We start from the raw sequence: 8,723 nt of genomic DNA on the forward strand, positions 1-8,723 counted from the left end.
ATGTGTGACAGCTGTTGGAGGCTTTAAAAAATAATTTAATGAACAAACAAAAATCTTTGCTTTCTTTAATTAGACTTTGTTCCTGTATTGTGAGGTTGCGGCTACAGAGATTTACCAAGGTTATTGTAAGATCTATATTTAAAATACTCAATTTTTGGTTGTAATAAATATTTTCTTATGTGGAAAGGGAGTGCCATTTGTAAATAGCTTAGGAATTGCAAACCCACAAATTAGTCACATTCTGAAAAAAAGATGATGCTTCTTCAAGTCTGTACTAGGAAATGGAACAGTCACTGCATGCAGTAATGGTTCATGCCTGCAGGTAAGGACAAAATGACTCAGAAGTATTTTTTTAAAGCAATTATTTTATCTGTCAATCATATGATTATACCTGTGAGGAGCTACTTCATTAAAGTGATATTTTGCATTGTAAACAGAATTAAGATATTTTTAATCCAAAATCAGAAATGAAACTAGAGCTCTCTATTTTGATATGAAAATACCATGTTCACTTCTGTTTATCAAAATTGTGTATGCTACATGATGTTTTAGATTGAGGTTCTTAGGAAAACACCTTTCTCTTGGCTACCCAACAATTTATAGTTAATGTTGATATTTTGAGCTACTTTGATTTATCTTTCTAGGGTCAGTTTTCAGGGTTATTTTTGTTCATAGATTTAAAATTAGGAAAATATAGAGAAATAATGTGGTGGTTAAGAACAGGAAAAGCACTAAACATTTATGAGTTGAACCTATGAAGGCAAAATGGCTATAATGTACACTAGTCTGTGAAGGATATAATATGATGGGAACATCATTACATTATATCGATTTAGTATAATTAGGTGAAAACCTTCTAGGTACAACTTAGGTTATAACAACCAACTAACTATGCTGCTTTCTGTAGAGATTGAAAATAGAACAATTTAGGAAGTTAGTGTTTATTTTTAATGTAGCTTCTAACTTCTGGTTTGTGGCCAACCATCTGATTTTAAGCATTCTATGTGCTGAGATGAAAAGCAGCTTCAGCCTTGTGAATATTCTGTCAGTAAAATGGTGGTGATGGGAACTGGAGAGGGTAGGGGTATAAGTAGTAAACAATCTGAATTTTCCACTATAATGGGCAGAGCTTAGTAGTAGGATAACATACTTAATGAGGTGATAGCAATAATTATGGTAGCCTTTTGGAGTACTATGAATTTTCTTTTGATAACTTGAGGATTGAACAGAGCGAATGAGTATTAACTGAGCTATAAATAATAGGTGTGTTTCTAGTTAAAATACATTTCATAAAGAAATACTCAAATGTTTTTGTTATTTTTGTCTTTTGTGGTTATTTAAAGCAAAAAGAACACATGTGGTCATGATTTTAAAGTTTAGAAATCAGCCGCTCTGCTGATAACTTTATGCATCTACTTGTATTTGCTTTATTATTATTGTTTTCAGAGATGCTTAGAGATATTTGCCAGTTGTGGTATGTTGATTTAATGGGTGATAAGTGTGGTTTATATATAAGATGTTCAGTGCTTTGCAAGCATAGAAGTTATTTTGTTAAATGTATTAACAATAGGAAATAGTCTTTTGTTACTCCATTTTATTAAGTCATAAAATAATGTTATTTGGCTTTTTAATTTGTTAAAAAAACTTGAAATGAGGTAATTTGATTTAAAAAATGCTTCGTGCCTAGTAGCACTGTACTCTGCCCAAGAATTTAGTACCTTATGTTTGATTTGACTTCTTTTTTCTATATATACTTAAGGTTACTCGTTTAAGACTTGGTGTCCCTAAGTCCTAAAGGTATCTGGAATTTTCATACAGTCAGTATTGCCAAGTATGTATGGATAAAAAGGATAAACCTGTCTTCTTTCTTCAAAGAGGGAAGATCCTATTTGGCTATGTGAATCCCAAAGTTGTCATTTGAGCAGTTAAGTTGTTCCTGTAATATATAGTGATCTTTAGATATTTCAGGGATCTGAGTAGAGAAACAGAATTTCTAAGTATGAAGTGTCCTAGAGAATAGAATCTGTGATGTGCTATTTCTTACAACTTTTTAATCTCATATTTTTAGTTCACTAAAAGGAAATTTTGTCTTGTGAGTAGTAGTATTGGTTGAATGATTATTTTTTATTTAATTTTGTATCATGTGAAAAAATTAAACCCTAAGTTGTTTTTGTAAAGGTTTAGGGAAGGTTTATTAGGTTAAAGGTTTTGTAAAGGTTTATTGGGAAATAAAAATATGATCTGAAGTAAAATTATCATGGAACTATGGAGTGTGTTTTGGAGACTAAATTAGAACATGTAATAACTAATATCCATATGACCTTGGGACTTAGGTGTTTAGATAAAATAGTGAATGTCTATAGAGTATCATTTTATAGGGGAGCGGTGGAGTATTTCGGAATGGCTAACAGGACAAAATTAATGGGATTATAAAAGATGACAGGTTAGGCTAGGAATGTGGCTTAGTGGTAGAGTGCTTGCCTAGCTATGCATGAAGCTTTAGGTTTGATTCCTTAGCACCACATATATAGAAAAAGCCAGAAGTAGCTGAAGAGGTAGAGTGCTAGCCTTGTGCGAAAAGAAGCTAGGGAAAGTGCTCAGGCCCTGAGTCCAAGCTCCAGGACTGGCCAAAAAAAAAAAAAAAAAAATGAATGAAAGAAAGAAAAAGATTACAGTTTAGTTTTGTATTTTGAAGAGAGGAAAATTTAAACTTAACTATTTAAAAGATTAAGAGCAGAGGACATCATTATTGAATGAACACAATGAAAGCCAGTGATGTCTGATGATGAAGAAAAAACAAATTATATGTGTTATAGATACTTAACAGGAAGACATATCTGTTGCAGGAGAGTATAGGACTAAATTCTACTACAAGTTTTTTTTAATTAAGTGCTTGTTGAATGAGTTAATAAATTCATCTGAAACACTAACATAATGCTATGCACAATTTTACTTCCATATCTAGCCCTATTTAATAAACTGAATAATTAATAAAAACACAGTATTTAATGAAGAACAAGTTGTCAAGTTTTTGTTTCTTCAGCTACAACACTCCTGGGATTTATGGGGTAGAACAAGTAGGCAAACAGTGGAATAGTTACCATAATAGCCAGGAAAAGGGTAGTAATTATTAAACAGTCCATTCCATTCTATGCTTCCCCCCTCTTCCAATCAAACCAGATGCCATTTCCAAGTTTTATAGGAAGATAGGAGGGAGGGAGTAGAATGAAGGAATGAATGAGGAGAAAAGTGTGTGTGTTTAGAATGGTTGTTGAGAGATTCTGACACATCATCCCAGATCAATTCTGAGTAAACAGAAGTCAGAAGACATTTTTGTGTGCTAAATTTTTATCTCAATGTATTGTTACTTTTCAGTGAACTTTTTTTTTTAAAGACAAAACTACCATTCTTGATAAAGAAGAGCTAAGCCCAGTATTTATAGCTATGCTTCCCAGCTTTATCTAGCCTGACTAGGGAGGGCTGAGGAGTTGGAGGCAAGGGAGTCAGGGGAGCCGAGAACACCCAGTACATCTGCTATTCTGATTATAGATGTAACCAATAGCATGCCCAATCAGTTAAAATTAATAAAAGTAACACTTCCCTTTGTAGGTTTACTTTTTCTTGAAGACTAGCCCACCTGGTATGTGTGTCTGTGTCTCTGTGTGTCTGTGTCTCCATGTGTTCATGTGTTTATGTCCATCAATACCCCTGTTCAGTGCACATGTATTATTTATCTTAAATGGATTGGGGGGGCAGTAGTACTGTAGTTTCAACTCAGGGTGTTAAACTTGTTATGCTAGTGCTCTACTACTAGAGCCACTCTCCTAGCCCTTTTCCCTCTGCTTATTTTAGAGATAGCAGGTAGCTTCTCATATTTTGCCTGGTTGGAGATCTGCTTAATTATGCTACTCATATAGCTGGGCTGACAGCCTTGTGTCCTCATGCCCAGTTTATCGGTAGAGCTGGGGTCTTACAAACTTTTTTTTTTTTTTTTAAACCCAGGCTGGCCTTGAGCAGCCATCCTCTCTGTCTCTTAAGTATATAGATTTCAGGCCTGAACCACCATGCTAGGATTCTTTTTCATGTTTCTTTTTTTTTTTTTTTTGCCAGTCCTGGGGCTTGGACTCAGGGCCTGAGCACCGTCCCTGGCTTCTTCCTGCTCAAGGCTAGCACTCTGCCACCTGAGCCACGGCACCCCTTCTGGCCGTTTTCCATATATGTGGTGCTGGGGAATTGAACTGAGAGCTTCATGTGTAGGGGGCAAACACTCTTGCCACTAGGCCATATTCCCAGCCTTAAATCTAGATTTTGTATATGAGAGAAAATGTGGTATTTGTCATTTTCATTGTGTTTTGTTTTGCTTAACATAATGATCTTTGAGTCCATCTTTTTTTCTACAAATAGTATTACCCCCACCCCCAGCCCCACCCCACCCCTACCCTCACCCCCCAAGTTCTGTGGTTTCAACTCCGGTTAAGTAGGTACTCTCTTGCTTCTCTTACTTAGGCCATGCCTTCAGCCCATTTTGGTATTAGTTATTTTCCAAAAAGGGTGTCCTGGCTGGCCTGGGCTGTGATTCTCCTACTTGTGCTTGCCTTTGTTGCTGGGGTTGACAGGCACTGCTGTGTCCAGCCAACAGCTTGAGATGGAGTCTGTCTCTCAAACTTTTATGCCTGGGCTGGCCTCAAACCATGATCCCCTGATCCCTTGGTCTCTGTCTCCTAAGTAGCTAAGTTTACAAGTTTGAGATCCGGTACCTGGCTAATTTTTCCGGTTTTTTTGTTTGTTTTTGTTTTGTCAGTTGGAGGGCTTGAACTCAGGGCCTGAGTACTGTCCCCGAGCCTCTTTGTGTTTAAGACTCGCACTCTACTACTTGAGCCAAATTACCCGAGCCTCTTTGTGTTTAAGACTCGCACTCTACTACTTGAGCCAAATTACCACTTCCTGTTTTTGAGTGGTTAATTGGCGATAAGAGTCTTACAGGGACTTTCTTGTCCAGACTGGCTTTGTTTGAACCTCTATCCTTAGGTTTCAACCTCCTGAGTAGTTAGGATTACAGGTATGAGTCACTGGTGCCCAGCTAATTTTTTCTTTATGTACATATGTATAACATTTCCTTTACCCACTGATCACTTCATGATCATCTAGGCTGCCTATAATTTAACTATGTGAATGACTATGTGTAATGAATATGGATGTGTAGATATCTCAATTGTATACTTATCACTTGTTCATGTATGTGGTGGTAGTGGGGTTGACATTTTTTAGTGGTATAAAAACAATAGTTGTATTGGAATAGATAGGAAATACTAGCTTATTTTATCAACATCCTAGATAGGTAGCAAAACTGATATCACAAGTTGCTAGCTGTCTTGCTCAAGACAGAAGAAAAAGGGAGGGGAATAAAACATCATATTGTTGTCATATGGTATATATTCTACCATTGCTAAGTAAGATTGGTGAGAAGTGATCTACTGTGCCCAATTTATTTTCATGTTATGATGGTGTATCATGCCTTATAAGGGCATTTGAAACACTATTTCTGTATGTATATATGTGTGATATGTATCTTTTGTTGTTTTGCTTGGTGGTACCGCAGTTTGAACTTAAGACTTTACCCTTGCTTGGCAGGTGCCCTACTATTTAAGCCATGTATGTTAGCTCATGTTTATATTGTATTTTTTTTTTTATGCCAGTCCTAGGGCTTGAAATTCAAGGTCTGGATGCTATCCCTCAACTTTTTTGCTCTTTCATCACTAGTACCACAGTTCCACTTCTTATTGGGTTATTGGAGATAGGAATCTCCTGGACTTTCCTGCTTGGTCTAGGTTCAGACTGCAATATTCAGATCTCAGCTTCCTGAGTAGCTAGGATTATGGGTGTGAGCCACTGGTGCCTGGCTTCGTGTGTATATTTTAATTACATTTCTTACTTTGGAGAATTTTTTTAAAGAGATAAATTTAGCGTTGTATAGCAAAAGCAAGAAACCTGGAAAAATGAGGAAAACTGAAGGTAGAGAATTAAAAAATGTGGAAGGAAAGTTGATGAATAGGCCCAAAATAGCCTTCATTTCCTCTTATGTTGAGTGTATTTTACTCTGGGTCTGTGTTGTGAATAAAAATAATTTCAGAAGACAGCCCCAAATTCTGTTTTCTCTTCATTTTTCTCTCCTTAACCAACTCAAAGACAAGGTTAAATTTGTTTTGTTTTGATTGGTCATGGGGCTTGAACTCATGGCCTGGGCACTGTCCCTGAGCTTATTTGCTCAAGGCTAACACTCTACTACTTTGAGCCACAGCACTGATTCTAGTTTTTGAGTGATTAATTGGAGATTAAGAGTCCCATAAGGAGTTTTCTGCCCAGGCTGGCCTCAAACCATGGTCCTCAAATCTCAGCCTCCTGAGTAGCTAGGATTACAAGGCATGAGCCACCGGCACCTGGCTAAGGTTAAATATTTATTGACAGTTTATTTTTCCCTTTTCTAATTTCTGCTCTTCTTTGTTTCTGTGCTGGTAGGAAAGATTGTTTTCCCCCTGAATGATAGAATGAGATGACACAGTAGCTATTTGTGATATTTTCCATTTATTCGGTTGTCATGCACATTTTGTTTTCATTTAGAACTCATTAGGATTTTTTTCTTTTTTCTTTTGCCCGTCCTGGGCTTGAACTCAGGGGCCTGGGCACTGTCCCTGAGCTTCTTTTGCTGAAGGCTAGCACTCTACCACTTGAGCCACAGTGCCACTTCTGGCCTTTTCTGTTTATGTGGTACTGAGAAATCGAACTCAGGGTTTCATGCACACTAGGCAAGCACTTTACCACTAAGTCACATTTCCAGCCTCTTCATTAGGATTTTTAATGAAGAAACACACACACACACACACACACACACACACACACACACAAATTGTATTACATAAACGTACTAAATCATAGAAGATTATGAAACCATCTTTTTGATGCTTTGACATTTTTTAGTTTATGAGTTTTGCACTTAAGAAGTTGTTGTTAAACTTATGGTTACGATTTTCTGCCAGATTTACTTTTAGAAGTTTTAGGCTCTTAATTCTAAGTCTGATTCATGTTTGGCTTTAATGCTAAGATAGAGACTGTGTTTATTTTTTGCACTTGGCTATTCTGTTTCTGTTTTGACCATTATGTAAATAGAAACTTTCTGTATACTTTTGCTCTGTCCTCTCCCAGTATTACCTTTGTAAAGATATTCTATGGTGTGTATAGTTGCAATTGATTCATATTCATTGCTTTGGCATTCATTGTATGTCTATGCTTGTATTTCTCCATTTTGTTATTAATGGACATTAGACATGTTTGCAGTTTGTGGCAATTAGTGTGATATGGCTGTGAACATTTGTAATTATATCTTTTGGTAAATGTAAATGTACCTCTCTTAAATCTTAAACCTCTTCCTAAGACTGCAGCTGCTAAGTTTTAGTGAGCATGATCCATTTTCTAAAGTGAATGTCCTAATCTATACTCCTACTACCTGTGCTCTTGCCAACTTGATACCATCTGTATACTTTTCCATCTTTTCCCTACTTCCCCTTCCCTGAATCTCCTCAGTAACATCTGGTAAGTATGCCAACGTCACCCAGAGTTTAGAACATTTTGAGGGAGCTTAGGAGCAGACAGAACTATTCTTAAATACAGTAGAACCTTGGTGTCCATGGGTATATATTTTTCAGGATGTGTAGATTTCAGTGCTGTACTGTGGATGCTTGGTTCATTTTCCCAATAATACAACCTAACTTGTAATGACATCCCACTTTTAAACCTGTCACTTAAGCACATTCTTTTTTTTTTTTTTTTTTGGTTACCATTTGCTTTTTGGGAACATATTTTCACAAAATTAAGGGCCGGTAATGTGGGACTGGTGGAGAGCTTCTTTGAATCAGCAGAACTCTGCTGTGCATATATGAGAATTAAAATTTTTTATTTAAATGCTTGTTAAGAAGTGTACTTATCATCTTTGTAACTGTAACCCCTCTGTTAATCCCCTTTGCAGTAAATTAACAAAGAAAAAAAAGGGGGTGGGGGAGAAAAAAATTACAGCCATACCATTATACTTAACAAAAAATGGTTTATACAATTCCTTTTTATTATTCTTTGTTTGAGTGTTTCTGAGTTTTGGGGCTTGAACTCAGGGCCTGGGCATTGTCTCTGAGCTATCACTCTGGGCTATCACTCTTATCACTTGAGCCACAGTTCTACTCTGGCTTTTTGGTGGTTAATTGGAGATAAGAATCTCATGGACTTTATTTACTCAGGCTGCTTTGAGCCCTGGTCCTCAGATCTCAGCCTTCTGAATGGCTAGGTTTAGCTGTGTGCTACTGTCACTCAACTTTTTAAGATTATTTTTTAAATTATATTTTTTCTTACTGTGGTAAAAAATGCATGCAATAACTACTGAATAAGGGGCACTTATTATACTGATTTTTATAAAGGTGGTTTTTGTTAGAAGCTTAACCAGAAAGGGTCAGTGGGTATAGTCCTCAGAGGCACTGTTTTCCAGTTGGTTGATGATAATCTTTTTAACCAGTCCTAGAGTTCAGACATAGTAACATTAGTTTTCAGATGTGTATTTTTTTTTCCATTTTGCAGTACTAGTGATTGAACCTAGGGCCTTATGAAGATTTAATAGCAATAGTAATAAATTTCAGATTTATTTTAATAAGCAAAATATTAATTAAATAATATGTTAAATATAT

The 8,723-nt window shown here is 36.2% G+C and overlaps 1 protein-coding gene across 7 annotated transcripts in view; it reads left to right on the plus strand.

Annotated features, from left to right (window-relative positions):
- Srpk2 (SRSF protein kinase 2) overlaps positions 1 to 8,723 on the plus strand; it is a 191,658-nt gene that overhangs the window by 73,626 nt on the left and 109,309 nt on the right. The window lies entirely within an intron of this gene.

Source organism: Perognathus longimembris, chromosome 2 (genome assembly GCF_023159225.1).
Source record: "Perognathus longimembris pacificus isolate PPM17 chromosome 2, ASM2315922v1, whole genome shotgun sequence".
NCBI lineage: Eukaryota > Metazoa > Chordata > Mammalia > Rodentia > Heteromyidae > Perognathus > Perognathus longimembris.